The sequence below is a fragment of the Canis aureus genome, chromosome 30, assembly GCF_053574225.1.
Source record: "Canis aureus isolate CA01 chromosome 30, VMU_Caureus_v.1.0, whole genome shotgun sequence".
NCBI lineage: Eukaryota > Metazoa > Chordata > Mammalia > Carnivora > Canidae > Canis > Canis aureus.
Window position 1 is genome coordinate 22,974,497 of NC_135640.1, and position 14,183 is coordinate 22,988,679.

The 14,183-nt window shown below is 36.9% G+C and overlaps 1 pseudogene; it reads left to right on the forward strand.

The window, feature by feature from the left end:
- The first annotated feature begins 1,396 nt into the window (after nt 1–1,396).
- The window catches only part of LOC144301559 (uncharacterized), a 58,428-nt pseudogene continuing 45,641 nt past the window's right edge, over nt 1,397–14,183 (forward strand).

A 14,183-nucleotide genomic window follows, 5' to 3' on the forward strand; every position in this document is an offset into this window, starting at 1 on the left:
TATATACATAATTAAAATTATATATACACATGTATAAAGATTATATCAAAAATTATACAACTGAAAATAAAGCAATTTATAAAAAAAAAAAAAAAAGACTCATTGAATGGGCTCCATAGCAGAGTGGAGATGACAGGAAAGAATCTATGAACTTCTGAGGAAAAATCAACAGACTATACTCAATCTGAACATCAGAGAGAAAACAGATGAAAGAAGAAGAAGGAAGGAAAGAAATAACAAATCCTTAGGAATATGTGGGTCTGAAAGAGTAAATCTCACATTTTATTGTTTGTATTACTGGCATCACAGGATAGTAAGAGAAAAAAATGAGGCTGAAAAGTTATTAAGAGAAGAGCTGAAAACTTGGCGTATTTGGCAAATGACATAAACCTAGAGATTCATGAACCTGAGAAAATCCACATAAAATAAGCCCAAATATATCTGTGCCATGCTATTTTATCATTAAACTTCTGAAAAATAAGGATAAAGACAAAATCCTGAAAATGGCAAGTGAATAATGATCTTATAAAATAAAGACAAAAAAAGTAGTACAATGGTTTACAGGGACTGAAAATAAGAGAACCATCAACCCCAAATTTTATACCCAGAAAAAATATTATTCAGGAATAAACAGAAATCAGGCATTCTCAAACAGAGGTATGGAGGGAGGGAGAGAAGTATTACAAAGAGATGTATCCATCATCATTAATGGCTACAAGAATCTTTCAAAACAGAAAGGAAATAACAGAAGCTCAGAATGTCAAAAAATGGAATAAGTAGAGGTGAAGAGAAAAAATTTTTCTTCTTCTTACGATTTTCTTATATTACATTAGTTTTTTGAAGCTAATACTCTAAAATTTAATGTGGTACCCACTGAAAATAATATTTTTTCAATGAATATTTAGGAATATTTAGGAAAATTATATTTTTTCAATGAATAGGGTAAAGGGACATAAGTGAAAGTAGGGATTTGATATTTCATTTGAGAATAAAACAGTATGCTTTGCAGTATACTATACGGTGTGATGTTACAAACATAAACTGTAATACCCAGAGCAACAAATAAATATACTTAAATATACTATAAGCAAATCAAGACAGAATCTTAAAAATGTCTATGTAACCTAAAGGAAGGTGAGAGAGAGAGAGAGAGAGAGAGAAACAGAGAGAGAGAGAGAATACTGAGAAACAGATGACAAATAAAATAAAAAATTGAGAGCAAACGCCTCTATACTCAACATTTTTTAAAAATCCAGTTAGAAAATGGGCAAAAGACATGAGATGTTTCATTGATGAGAATCTATGGATGGCAAATAAGCACAGGAAAAGGTGTTCAACAGCTTTGATCACTAGATAAATGCTAATTAAAATCAGGTTATCAACACATACCTAAGAAATGGTTTATAACTGTGATAATATCAAATGGGGATCTGGTGTAACTGGATCACATGCATTTCTGGTGGGCTGGAAAAAATGGTACAGCTACTCTAGAAAACTATTGGGCAGTTTTTTTTCTAAAATAAAAATTGGTCCAAGTCCCTGCTCTGCAGTGTCAGGCAAACTTGGACCCAAGCTCAAGCTTGGTAATAAACCCTCATGTACTTGCATCAGTGTCAGCTCCTTGGTGGTTTCTTGGATTTTCAGTCTTGGGCACCACACAATTGTGTTGGGCACAATTTGGGGGCTCGTCCAGGATCTGAGAGACCCCCAGAACCCCATCCGGAGGGTTTCACGCCTGGTGAGTGCACTCAACTTTTTCCACCTTTTGTGCGCATATTCCCTGAGAACTCTATACTGTATTTTTACCTGTAGGAATTCCAATCTGTATTAGGTCGACATTGGTTTAGGTGGAAGCGCTGGCAGGCCGTCAACCGGGGGTCTTGGGAGACATCCCTTGCCCCTGCCAGGAGGATGGAAGTCCTCATCTGTAAGGAGGGCCGACTGCCAGCCCTTTCATCTGTTTTGTGTCTGCGGCCGCACTGGAATATTTGTCTGTATTACTGTGTCCTTGTTAATCGTCATATTTGTCTGTGTCTTGGTGTGGATTGGGGACATAATGGGGCAGACACAAACCACTCCCCTGTCTCTTATGCTCTCTCACTTCTCGGATGCTAGGGAAAGAGCTCATAATCTGAGCACAGACATATGGAAAGGGAAATTTCAAATTTACTGCATATCAGAATGGCCAACTTTGAAGTGGGATGGCCCCGTGAAGGAACTTTCCACCTCCCTATTATCTTACAGGTTAAGGCTGTGATCTTCATGGACAAGCTGGATGGCCACCCTGACCAGGTGCCCTATATCCCGGTCTGGCAGGACATGATCGAGAATACCCCTCCTTGGATAAAACCATTTTTACCCCCCAAAGCAGGACCTGCCAACATTCTAGCCCTGCAGAAAGCCAAAGACCAACTCTAAGACCATAGCGCCCCTTTATTGGGTCTTGCAGGATTCCTCTCTGGAGGACCTAATTCTCCTGCCGCCCTACCAGGCACCCCCTCTCCCTTCCACCCACCCACATCAGAGGCACTGGGGGCTGCAGAAGGGGCTCCACCCCTCCCTGACAAGGGAATTCCTGTGGGCGGGCCAGCAGCGGGGATGCGCGGAGGGACCCAGGGGGTGGCCCCACAAGGTGGCCGCACCTCCAAATGCCAGGCCGGCCAACTCTACCCCCCATTCCCTCCCCGCCATGCCCCCCCCCCCATGAGACTGGTGGACAGCCAATGTTATATTGGCCGTTCTCCACCAGTGATTTATATAATTGGAAAACCCAAAATGCAAAGTTCTCTGATAATCTGAAAAATCGAATTGGGCTTTTAGATACTGTTCTCTTTACCCACCAGCCTACTTGGGATGACTGCCGACAGCTCTTGCAGGTTCTCCTCACCACAGAAGAGAGAGAAGGAATTCAGGTAGAAGCCTGGAAGTCTGTCCTGGGAGAGGACAGACAGCCGACTCAAAACCCAGACCTCATAAACACTGCCTTCCCCTTATCCTGCCCCACCTGGGACTACAACTCAGGTGAAGGTAAGGAGAGACTCCGGGTCCACTGCCAGACTCTAATGGCAGGTCTCACAGCTCCCACACACAAGCCTACCAATCTGGCCAAAGTATAATATGTAAGACAGGTAAGGATGAGAGTCCAGCAGACTTCTTAGAGGCTTTTAGACAGTACACCCTTATGAACTCAGAAGCCCCAGAAACAAAGGCCGCAATTGTCATGGCTTTTGTTAACCAGGCCACTCTGGACATGAAAAAGAAATTGCAAAGAGTAGAGAGACTAGGAGAGAAGAGCTTGCAAGACTTCGTAATAGTAACAGAAAGAGTCTATAATAATAGAGAAAGTCTGGAAGAGCAACAAACCAAACTAAGTGACCAGCAGACCCTAGACCTGGCCAAGATCCTGCTGGACGACCCACAGGAAAGACGGAGGCACCTCAAGAAGCTGGCTTCAGGGACAGGTAAGGAGGATGGCCCTGGTTCCCATCGAGAGCACCCTAAACTAAACAAAAGTCAATGTGCTTTTTGCAAAGAAAAGGGCCACTGGGTGAAGGACTGCCTTAACAAAAGATCTAAGGCCCCTGCCAAGATCTTGGAAATGGAGGACCTGGACGACTAGGGGAGTCTGGATTTGGCACCCCTCCCCGAGCCCAGGGTAACTCTCAGAGTGGAGGGGTAACCCGTTGAATTCCTAGTGGACACTGGGGCACAACATTCGGTTTTATTACAAACCCAAGGGAAATAGACAAGCAAGACCTCATGCATGCAAGGGGCCACGGGAACCAACAGTACTCATGGACTACCCGAAGAACTGTGGATCTCAGCATGGGCTGGGGATCCCACTCCTTCATGGTCATCCCTGAGTGTCCCTACCCGTTGTTAGGTCAGGATTTGCTCACCAAGATGGGGGCACAAATTTGCTTCAACCCCGAAGGGGCAAAAATCCTAAACAAGGAGGGGAACCCGATTCAGGTGCTTGTCCTGAGTTTAGAAGACGAATATCCTCTCCACTGAATGCCCTCAGCCCCAATGACTGACATTGACTGTTGGCTACAGGAATTTCCCCAAGCATGGGCAGAAACTGGGGGAATTGGGCTGGCCCGGCACCAACCGGCCATATACATAGAACTAAAGCCAGGGACAGACCCTGTCAGGGTCCACCAATACTCCATGCCTCTTGTAACGCATACAGGAATCACACCCCACATACGGCGACTACTGGACTCGGGCATATTGAGGCCTTGCCAATCTGCATGGAACACTCCCTTGCTGTCAGTTCGGAAACCCCACTCTAACGATTACAGGCCAGTCCAGGACTTAAGGGAAGTCAACCGGCGAGTAGAGGATATGCACCCTACGGTCCCAAACCCATACACCCTCCTCTCCACCCTGCCTCCAGACAAAACTTGGTATACGGTATCAGATTTAAAAGACTCCTTTTTCAGCTTGCCGTTAGCACCCAAGAGCCAAGACCTTTTTGCCTTTGAATGGACGGACCCTGAGAAAGGCATCAATGGCCAGCTTACCTGGACTCGACTACTACAAGGAAAGATGGAGTACCTCATGCGACATGCAAGGATCACTATTAAAGACTCTCGAGCAATGATAGAGCAGATTGTGGCAAGCTGCCATGCATGCCAGTTAACTAATGCCACTGCCCATGGATCTAACCCAGGCACCCGGCTCCAAGGGGACCACCCAGGAGCCTACCGGGAAGTGGACTTCACTGAGGTAAAACCTGGAAAATACGGATACAGGTATTTACTAGTGTTTGTAGATACTTTTTCAGGATGGACAGAGGCATTTCCCACCAAACATGAAACAGCACAGACCATGACCAAGAAACTGCTGGAAGACATCTTACTGAGGTATGGTTTTCCTCTTAAGATTGGATCAGACAACTGCCCAGGATTCATCTCTAAGGTAACACGGGGAGTGGCACTAGTACTTGGGGCAGATTGGAAATTACATTGTGCACATAGGCCCCAAAGCTCAGGACAGGTAGAGAGGATGAACAGAACATTAAAGGAGACCTTAACTAAATTAGCTCTGAAGACTAGTGGGGACTGCATGACTCTCCTCTCCTTCGCCCTATATAGGAACTCACCCTATAAGATGGGCCTGACTCCCTACGTGATCATGTTCGGTATTCCTCCACCTATTATCCCAACCTAAAACTTGAGGTGCTTGCTGATTTTGATGATCACCAACTCCTTTTCTCCCTCCAAATGTTATAACAAACCCATGAACAGGTGTGGCCTAAGCTGAGGGCCCTCTACGAGACTGGGCCACCCCTGGAACCCCATTGATAACGGCCGGGTGACAGGGTGTATGTCCGGAGATACCAACACCAGACACTTCAACCTCACTGGAAGGGACCAGTGATCGTGATCCTGACCACTCCCACCACTCTCAAGGTCCACGGGATTACTCCCTGGGTCCACTACACCCACGTCCAGCCAGCTGACCCACACACCATTCTCAAGGACTTTGTTCCAGAATGGAAAAACCAACCAGACAAGGAAAATCCCCTAAAGCTAAGACTGTGCCATTCTCACATACTTCCCACCTCCAAGACTCCCTAGTCTGAGTCTTCAAAACAGAAAGGGATTAGACTTAGTCGTCTTACAACAAGGTGGGTTATGTGCTGCCTTAAACGAAGGTTTGGCTAGATGTAAATGGGAACGAGAACAGTACGAGGTTGGTTCGAATCCTGGTTTAATCATCCCCCCTGGCTCACTCTGAGAGCAACCTGGACCCATGATTTGATCCTTTATTAGGTTCCTCTAAGAGGGGGAAATGTGGAGGCCAAGAAAATTAAGGCCATTCCACCTCAAGTTTAGCATTAACACAAGTACAGCCACCTCGGGCCCTTGTGAATAAGAGCTTAAGGCCCTTGAAAGCCCACATCAGAATGAGAACAGAGCTTAACGCCCCTGAAAGTCCCATACTGTAATGAAAACAGAGCTTAAGAAATTCCTCCACCCCTTCTGGAAGTCCCCTAGACCAGCCCATAAAAACCCAGCTGAAACCCACCTCGGGGTCCAAGTCCCTGCTCCGCTGTGTCAGATATACTTGGACCCAAGCTCGAGCTTGTTAATAAACCCTCATGTACTTGTAAATAATAACAACAACAATAATAATAATAATACATAAAAAGAATAAAAAATAAAATAAAAATAAAAATTCATCTACCATATTACCCAGCAATTGAAAACTTGGGCACTTATCCCAGAATAATAAAAATGTATGTCCACACAAAAACTGTATGCAAGTATTCATAGAGCTTCAATTGCAACAGCCAAACACTGGAAGTAATCCACATATCTTTCAATGGGTAAATTAAACTCTGGTGCATCCATGCCATGCAGTACTATTTGGCACCAAAAATGCATAAAGAATCCATACACACAACCTGGATGGGTATCAACAACATTACACTGAATGGAGGAAAAATCCAATATTAAAATATTACACACTGTGTGATTACATTTATATAATATTCTTAAAATGACAAAAATATGGAGATAAAGAACAGATCAGTGCTTTCCAGGGTTTCTGGATAGGGTATAGGGCAGGGAGGAGGAAGAGGTAACTGTGAGTATAGAAGGGTAGCATGAGGGAGCCTCAGAGTGAGGGAAAAGTTATGTATCTTGACATCTAGATGTTTCCATGAAGCCACAGATGTGATAAGAAAGGATAGAATTATATACACAGAGATAAACATAAAAGAGTGTGGACATAAGTGGTGAAATCTAAGTAAGCTTATTGGTTTGTACTAAAATTTCTTGTTTTGTCAATGTGGTAGTCATGCAAATTATCAACAGAGGGGGAGGAATAGTGGAGGGTACACAGAGCCTCCCTGTACATTTCTTTGCAACGTCCTGTGAATCTGTATAAACATTAAAAAAATAGTTAAAACAATATAAGGATGGGCTGCATAATTTTAACAATTACGTAAATATGTTAGGATGATGAAAGCATAAAACTGAAGCATATAGGTCAGCATCAGAATAGACTGTGCACTGTGAAAAATCACAAATAATTCTCAAAATACAAGATTTTCAGAAAAAATCAGCTCAGAGAATTTATTACAAGCAGACCCATGCTATGTCATGTTAAAGGAGTCCGTCAGACCAAAGGAAATGATATGATAGAGACATCAAATCTACAAAAAGCAAAGAGGAGCACCAACACAGTAAATATGAAACTTAATTAAAACAAGTTTTTCCATTGATAAATTTGCTTAATACACAATTAAAACAAATTGATTGCTTAGGGGAAAATAATTATAATAATTACACTGTGGAGTTTATAATTTATATATATATATATTTATATATAATAAAATGTATACCTGCTATTGTACAAAACCATGGGAAAGGTAGAAATTTAAAATTATAATTATAAAGTATTTATGTTACACATGAAATAGTATAATATTGTAGCAAATTAAAATGTATAAGTTAAAGACAAGTTATAAACCTTAGGCAAGAATTTTTAAAAATCCATATTAAAATAGAAAGGGGTACACTTCATAAGCCCATGATGGAGATTAAATGGATAATTAAAACTAGGTAGTTTGTCTACAGGATCATAGTGGATAAAATAAACACAGAAAAGACAATGTGAAAACACATCATATACCAGTATAATAGACTTGAAGTCCACCATATTCAAGATTACAATAAGTCTAAATTATCTACACGTAGAGACTTTAAACTAGATAAAACAGCAAGACCCAAATGTATTCTGAATTAAAGAAATCCCTTTTAAATAAAAAGGTACAGTCATGTTGAAAGGAAATAGTAGAATATGTTATTCTATGTAGGCACTCATCACAGGAGAGCTGGAGAAACTATACTAATATGAGACAATCTAGATGTCAAAACATGGAATATGACAAGGACTAAAGAAAGATGAGATCATGTTTAGGATGAACAGTGACCCAGGTGGCAAAGAATTATACAAAGAATAGAACAACAAGCAGGACAGAGATTATCCACTCTCCAGGGGAGCAGAGGGGCCAGACATCAAGCAAAATGTCACTCGGAGTTTCTATCAGGCTGGGCCTTTTAGGGGTGCGGGGGGTGTAGGCCTTGAATAGATTCCTTCAGATAGGATGATAAAGGGGTCCAATGATAAAAAAAAAATCACAATGGTAGCAGAATGTTTTTCAAATTAAAAATTTTAATAGACAATCAAAACAATATGTTGACAAAGCTGAAAGGAAGGTTAGAAAAATCTTTACCTTTTGTGAAGGACTTAGCAATTTTTCATATGTTTACACCTAACCCTCATGGTACATGAAAGAAAAGCTGAGAGAAATGTGAAGAGAAACAGAAACACTATTATGGATGGAGACTACAACACCCCTTTCTCAATAGTTGACAGAACAAGAAAACGAATAAGGATATAGAAGAACTGAATATGACTATCAGTATTTTTAGTCATTCATATCATTTTTTATAGTAGAGAATAAAGTCTCAAATACATAAGCTTCTGCCTAAAAAGAAGTAAAAAAAAAAAAAAAAAAAAAAAAAGATCAAAGTAAACTCAGTCCAAAGGACATTAAGAAACTAGTGAAATAGATAACAGGATAACAACAGAGAAAACAAATCATTCTAAAATCTGGTTCTTTTGAAGACATCTTTCACCAGACTCAGAAGATGAAATTTCAGATATTTAAAATGAAAGGTGGGATATCACTATAAATAATACAGACATTAAAAATATAATAGAATACAATTAACAACTTTGTGGCAAAGCATTCCATAAATGATACAAAGCCTATCATAACTATTTGGGATCTATTGAAAGAATGTAAGGATAGTGTGATCTTTAAAAACTAATTAATATGGATTACCATATAAACAGACCACAAATATAATGCAACATTTATTCATGATACGACTATCCTAGCTAACTGAAAATATAGAGGAACTTCCTTAACCTAAACAAAGACACCTAACAAAAACAGTTTACACCATATTTAATGATCAAATACCAAATGATATTCTTCTAATATTAGGGATAAAGAAAAATGTTCAGATTCATAAATTTTATTCAACATTATATTGCAATACATAGTGCAACAGGCCATAGAAAGTAATTGTATAAATAAGAAAGGAGGAATTAAAACTGCCTAGCCAAGATGTTCTTGATTTCTTCACCCACTTCTATAGTTATAACAGAATTATTGTTTAACACCACCAAAATTTTATTTTATTTTTCATATTTTACTCACTTATTTGAGAGAGAGACAGCAAGAGAGAGAGCACGAGTGAGGAGGAGAGAGGGAAGCAGCCTCCCCAAGAGCAGGGAGCCTTTCGGGGCTCGATTCCAGGACCCTGGGATCATGACCTAAGCCAAAGGCAGATGCTTAACCAACTGAGCACCCAGGTACCCCAACATACTAAAATTTTAAGTGATTTGTGATGTACTACTTAATGTAAACTTACTTAATGTAAACTTAATGATGTAAACTTACTTAAATGTAAGTCTCTGAACAGGGAGGTACAGCAATATCCCAGGAAAATGATAATTGTGACTTGAAAAATTTGTAACAGTGATGTTAATACACACAAATGCTGGATATATATTTTGAACATGGGAGATGTCTTTCAGACACCTAAGTGGAGAGGCTAGGAAAGCAGTTGAATATAGAAAATAGGATTTTTAAGAAGGATCTCTGGTTGGAAGGTAGACATTTGAAAGTAATCAGAAATTATATAGTATTTAAAATCATGAGACTGTATGAACAAAACTATGGTAGTGAGTTTAGTTAGACAAAGGGAGAAATTTAATAATTCTTGGCACTTCAATATGGAAAAGCTGAGAGATGTATAAAACGAAAGGTGGATACTGAGAAGTCAACAAGGCTAAAAGAAAACCAGGTTTTTTAAATGAAAGACAAAAGAAACAAATAAAATTAGAAGCTGAAGTGATCAACAGTATTAGATTATGCTGAATCAAAAGAAGAACCTAAAATTGATATGAAAGTAACCAGTAAGTAGGTCGAGGTCAGTTTCAGTAAAGTGGTAAGCAACATTCTGATTGCAGTTAACTTATGAGAGGTTTTGCAGAGTAAAAATTAGAAGACTATAGACAACTATTTAGATAAATTTGGCACACAGGAAAATGGAGGGAAGTAGGTCAAGAGAATATTTTTCTCTTCTTTTTAAGATAATATTGAAGAAATAAGAATATGTTTGCATACTTATAAAAATAATCCATTAACAAGGGAAAATGAAAAAAAACTGTAACAGTAAGATGTTTGAGATTAACCTATTTTAAAATTATAATTCATAGGTGAGATTTAATTTTTAAGCTGATATATTTATACGAATTGAAGAATAAAGTCAATTTCTTTCCCATTACTAAAAATAAATCCTATTGTTTTGACCATATAGATTGCTGATAAGTTTGTAAAGTAGATATTTTCCATAGATTAAATGAAATCAATCTACAAATATACATATTTAGAGAATTATATGTAAAACACATAATAATATAAATGTATTACAATATATACAGTTTACATTATATGAAAAATTTTATATTTTTATTTTCTAATACTGTAAGTGCATTATGTTAAGCAGGACTTCTTTTTTTAAGATTTAATTTACTTATTAGAGAGAGAGCATGAGCAGGGTGGGGGGTCAGGGGGAGGGGGAGAAACAGACTCCCCCTTAAGCAGGAGGCCCAATGTCAGCTCCATGTCAGGTTTGATCATAGGACCCTGAGATCATGACCTGAGCCAAAGGCAGATGCTTAACTAACTAAGTAACCCAGGCATCCCAAGAAAGACTTCTCTAAAAGCATAACAAGTATATTTCCATTATTTCTCCTCAAAATTTTTATTACATTTTTATATTACTAAGATTACAATTTTTATAGATGAAATTTAGAAACAATAATATATTCTAACTTAAAAAATTGCTTTCATAGCATTACACACAATAATGAATGATCTCTTCTTTTCAGGATAAGTTAGAAATTATGTCATATTACATTAACGTATCACTTGAAATGATTTGGTAAAAAAAATACGATTCTAGAGATTGACAAACTAATGACTCTAAAAAGTAAGAAATTATATAATGAGATGATTTTTATTTTTTTTATTATTTTATTTTATTTTATTTTATTTTATTTTATTTTATTTTATTTATTATTTATTTTATGAATGACTGCACAAATTTAAAATTCTCAGCAAAAAAAATCATTTTTGAGTAAGGACAATTATGTGAGTTTCAGTGTATGACTTTATAGGCATCCAAAGGATTGAATGATACTAACATAAATGTCATGTAAATGTCATATTTTTACTACTCTTCATGTAAAATATAGTCATTTTATAGCTTATATTACAATAAAAAATATAAATCAGCTTAATGATAATTTATTACTGCTACAATATATATTCTTCATCTAAAGATATCAACTACTTGAAAACCGTAGATTCATTATTCCTTCAAAAGATGTAATTCTGAGAGTCAGGGACCATGGGAAAAGCCCCAGGTAAAAAATACTACAGATCTGGGGGGCTTCCTATTGGCTGTTATTGCTAAACCACTTCTTGCCCAGCTAAACCAGGATGCGGCCCAACTGTACTCAAAAACAGCCTCAGCCATAGTCTGCTCATGCACAGAAAACAGTGACTCTACAAATCTTAAGGACGGCAACTCCAGAAAAGCACCAGTGAGCTGCCTTGGTTGCCTGACAGTATCAACCAATCAGGAAGAGGCACTTTTTCTATCCCTCATTAGTATATCAGAGGGGAGTGGGACTTTTGGGCAGGGACTTTCCATTTCTGCAGGGCTCTCTTTTGTTAGGAGAAGTCAACCTAACCCACTGCCTGGTGGTTCTGAGAGAATTTCTTCAGGCTGAGCTGTAGCCTCAATAAAGCCTTAACTGTGCCTTTGATTTTTGGGTCTGGCCTCCTATCATTGTCGAGCCCAAGCCCCTGACTCTGGTAACACTTCCAATACGTTTGTACTATTTAGACAATTAAAAAGGCTCATTTAAGCCACTTCAACCAATTGTGTACAAATTATGTTACTAAACTCAATTCCCCTCCAGAACTTTCTTTGACCTTAATCATCACTGAAATTAAAATATAATTTAAAATAATATTTTTGCAGTGAGGTAAGAAAAATGATAAATTTCAAGCATTAAATGGCATTATCAGAGATAAATATCTATGAGAAGATAGAACATAATATTAGTTCAAGAAGAAAACTAAAATAATCAATAGTACAACTGTTAAAGACAACCTATTTATTTTTAAAATAATTATGAACATTAAATCGCTATGAAATTTAAATATAATTAAGTGTACTTAAAAGATCATGAGATTATAAAAATGCTAATTTTTACAACATGTATTATTTACCAATATTTAAATTAAAACGAAAAAGGTTAGATGTCAAAATTTTTAAAGTCATAAAACATATGAATTACTTATGGAAAATATCAAATACCACAGACTTGATCTATAATGTAAGTCTCAACAAATGCTGAAGATTTACTTTCATGAATAAAATAATCTTTGATATATTGTATTTGGTTTGGTAGACACTTAAAAAAATGAATTTTTTGAATGATAATGCCCACAAAACTTGAGCAAATATCAAAGAAAAGGAGCTGGATTAAATATTCATTATTAGAACTTAAAAGGATAGGGATCCCTGGGTGGCTCAGCGCCTGCCTTCAGTCCAGGGCATGATCCTGGAGTTCCGGGATTGAGTTCCCACATCGGGCTCTCTGCATGGAGTCTGCTTCTCTCTCTGCCTCTCTCTCTCTCCCTCTGTCTCTCATGAATAAATAATAAATAAAATCTTTTTTAAAAAAGAACTTAAAAAGATAAACAAATATGGCAGACATTACAATTATAAGTCAATATAAAATGCTATGCTAATACATTGAAAAATATAGACAAAATGTCATATACATAAAGAAAGTTTCTAAATTTGATTAAACATATAATACTCCTAAAATCATTTTAATCATGCTATATGGCCGTTAAATATATTTCAACACACGTTTCTGGATATTTGTATAATTTTGCTCCTTTATTCTATCAAGATGGTGCATTTCAGCAATTTGTTTTCTAAACCTGAACCAATCCATGATTAGGATGATCCCTTTGCAGTGTTTTATATTATTGTATTAATATTTTAATATTATATTGTGTTTTTTTATATTGTATTTTTATAGCTAAATTCATGAGTGTTAGAAGTCTGTAATTTTCATTCCTTTCTTTATTTTTTAACTAATTTTCATTTCTTATAATATCTTTGTCAAACATTAGTATAAAATCTTGCTAACTCCATTACATGACTTGGAAAATGTTCTATATTTCATAATATATTTTTTAGAACAGTTAGACTTTCAAATTTGTTTGATAAAACTCACAAGTCATTTGGCTCTGGCCTTGAATTTGAGAAAAATCTTTAAAATACAAATTAAGTTATTTTCATACTTTTAAATTATTCTTTTATAGATAGAGTTTTGTTTTCTTATGACTTTTCTGTTTCATCTAAAATGTCAATTTTATTTGTTAAAAAGTATTAATATTTGCAAATTACCATTTTAATATTTGGTATAATATTGTGACTTATCCTGTCTTGTCTGACATTAATAATTGATAGTGTTTCCTTAATTTAAATGTTTATCCTATTAATAAGTAATAAAACATATTATTCTGAACTTTTTATAGATTCCACTAATTTCCACTGTAGTCTTTATTATTGCCTCTCTCCTAGATGCACTAGGTCTAATATATGCTTTTCATTTTAACTTCTTAATGTGGAGGTTTCCATCCACATCTATTGAAATTGAACATTTCTTTTGTCATGTATGTAGTATTACAGACATAAAGATTTTTAAAAATACTGTTTTAATTTTATCCCAAGGATTTAATTATATGGTATTTTTACTATCATTTGATTAATAATATTTTCTAATTTATTTCATGATTTCCTCTTTATTTCATAGGTTATCTAGAAGGGTCATGTGAATTTGTAAATATTTGAGAATTTTCTAGATACCTTATTGTTGCTGAATGCTAATTTGATATCAGGAAACAGAACAATCTAATACTTCAGTCATTTGAGGTTAGTAAACATCTTCCATACCCGCATTTTTAATTTGTTTGCTATTTGTTAAATTAAGATATG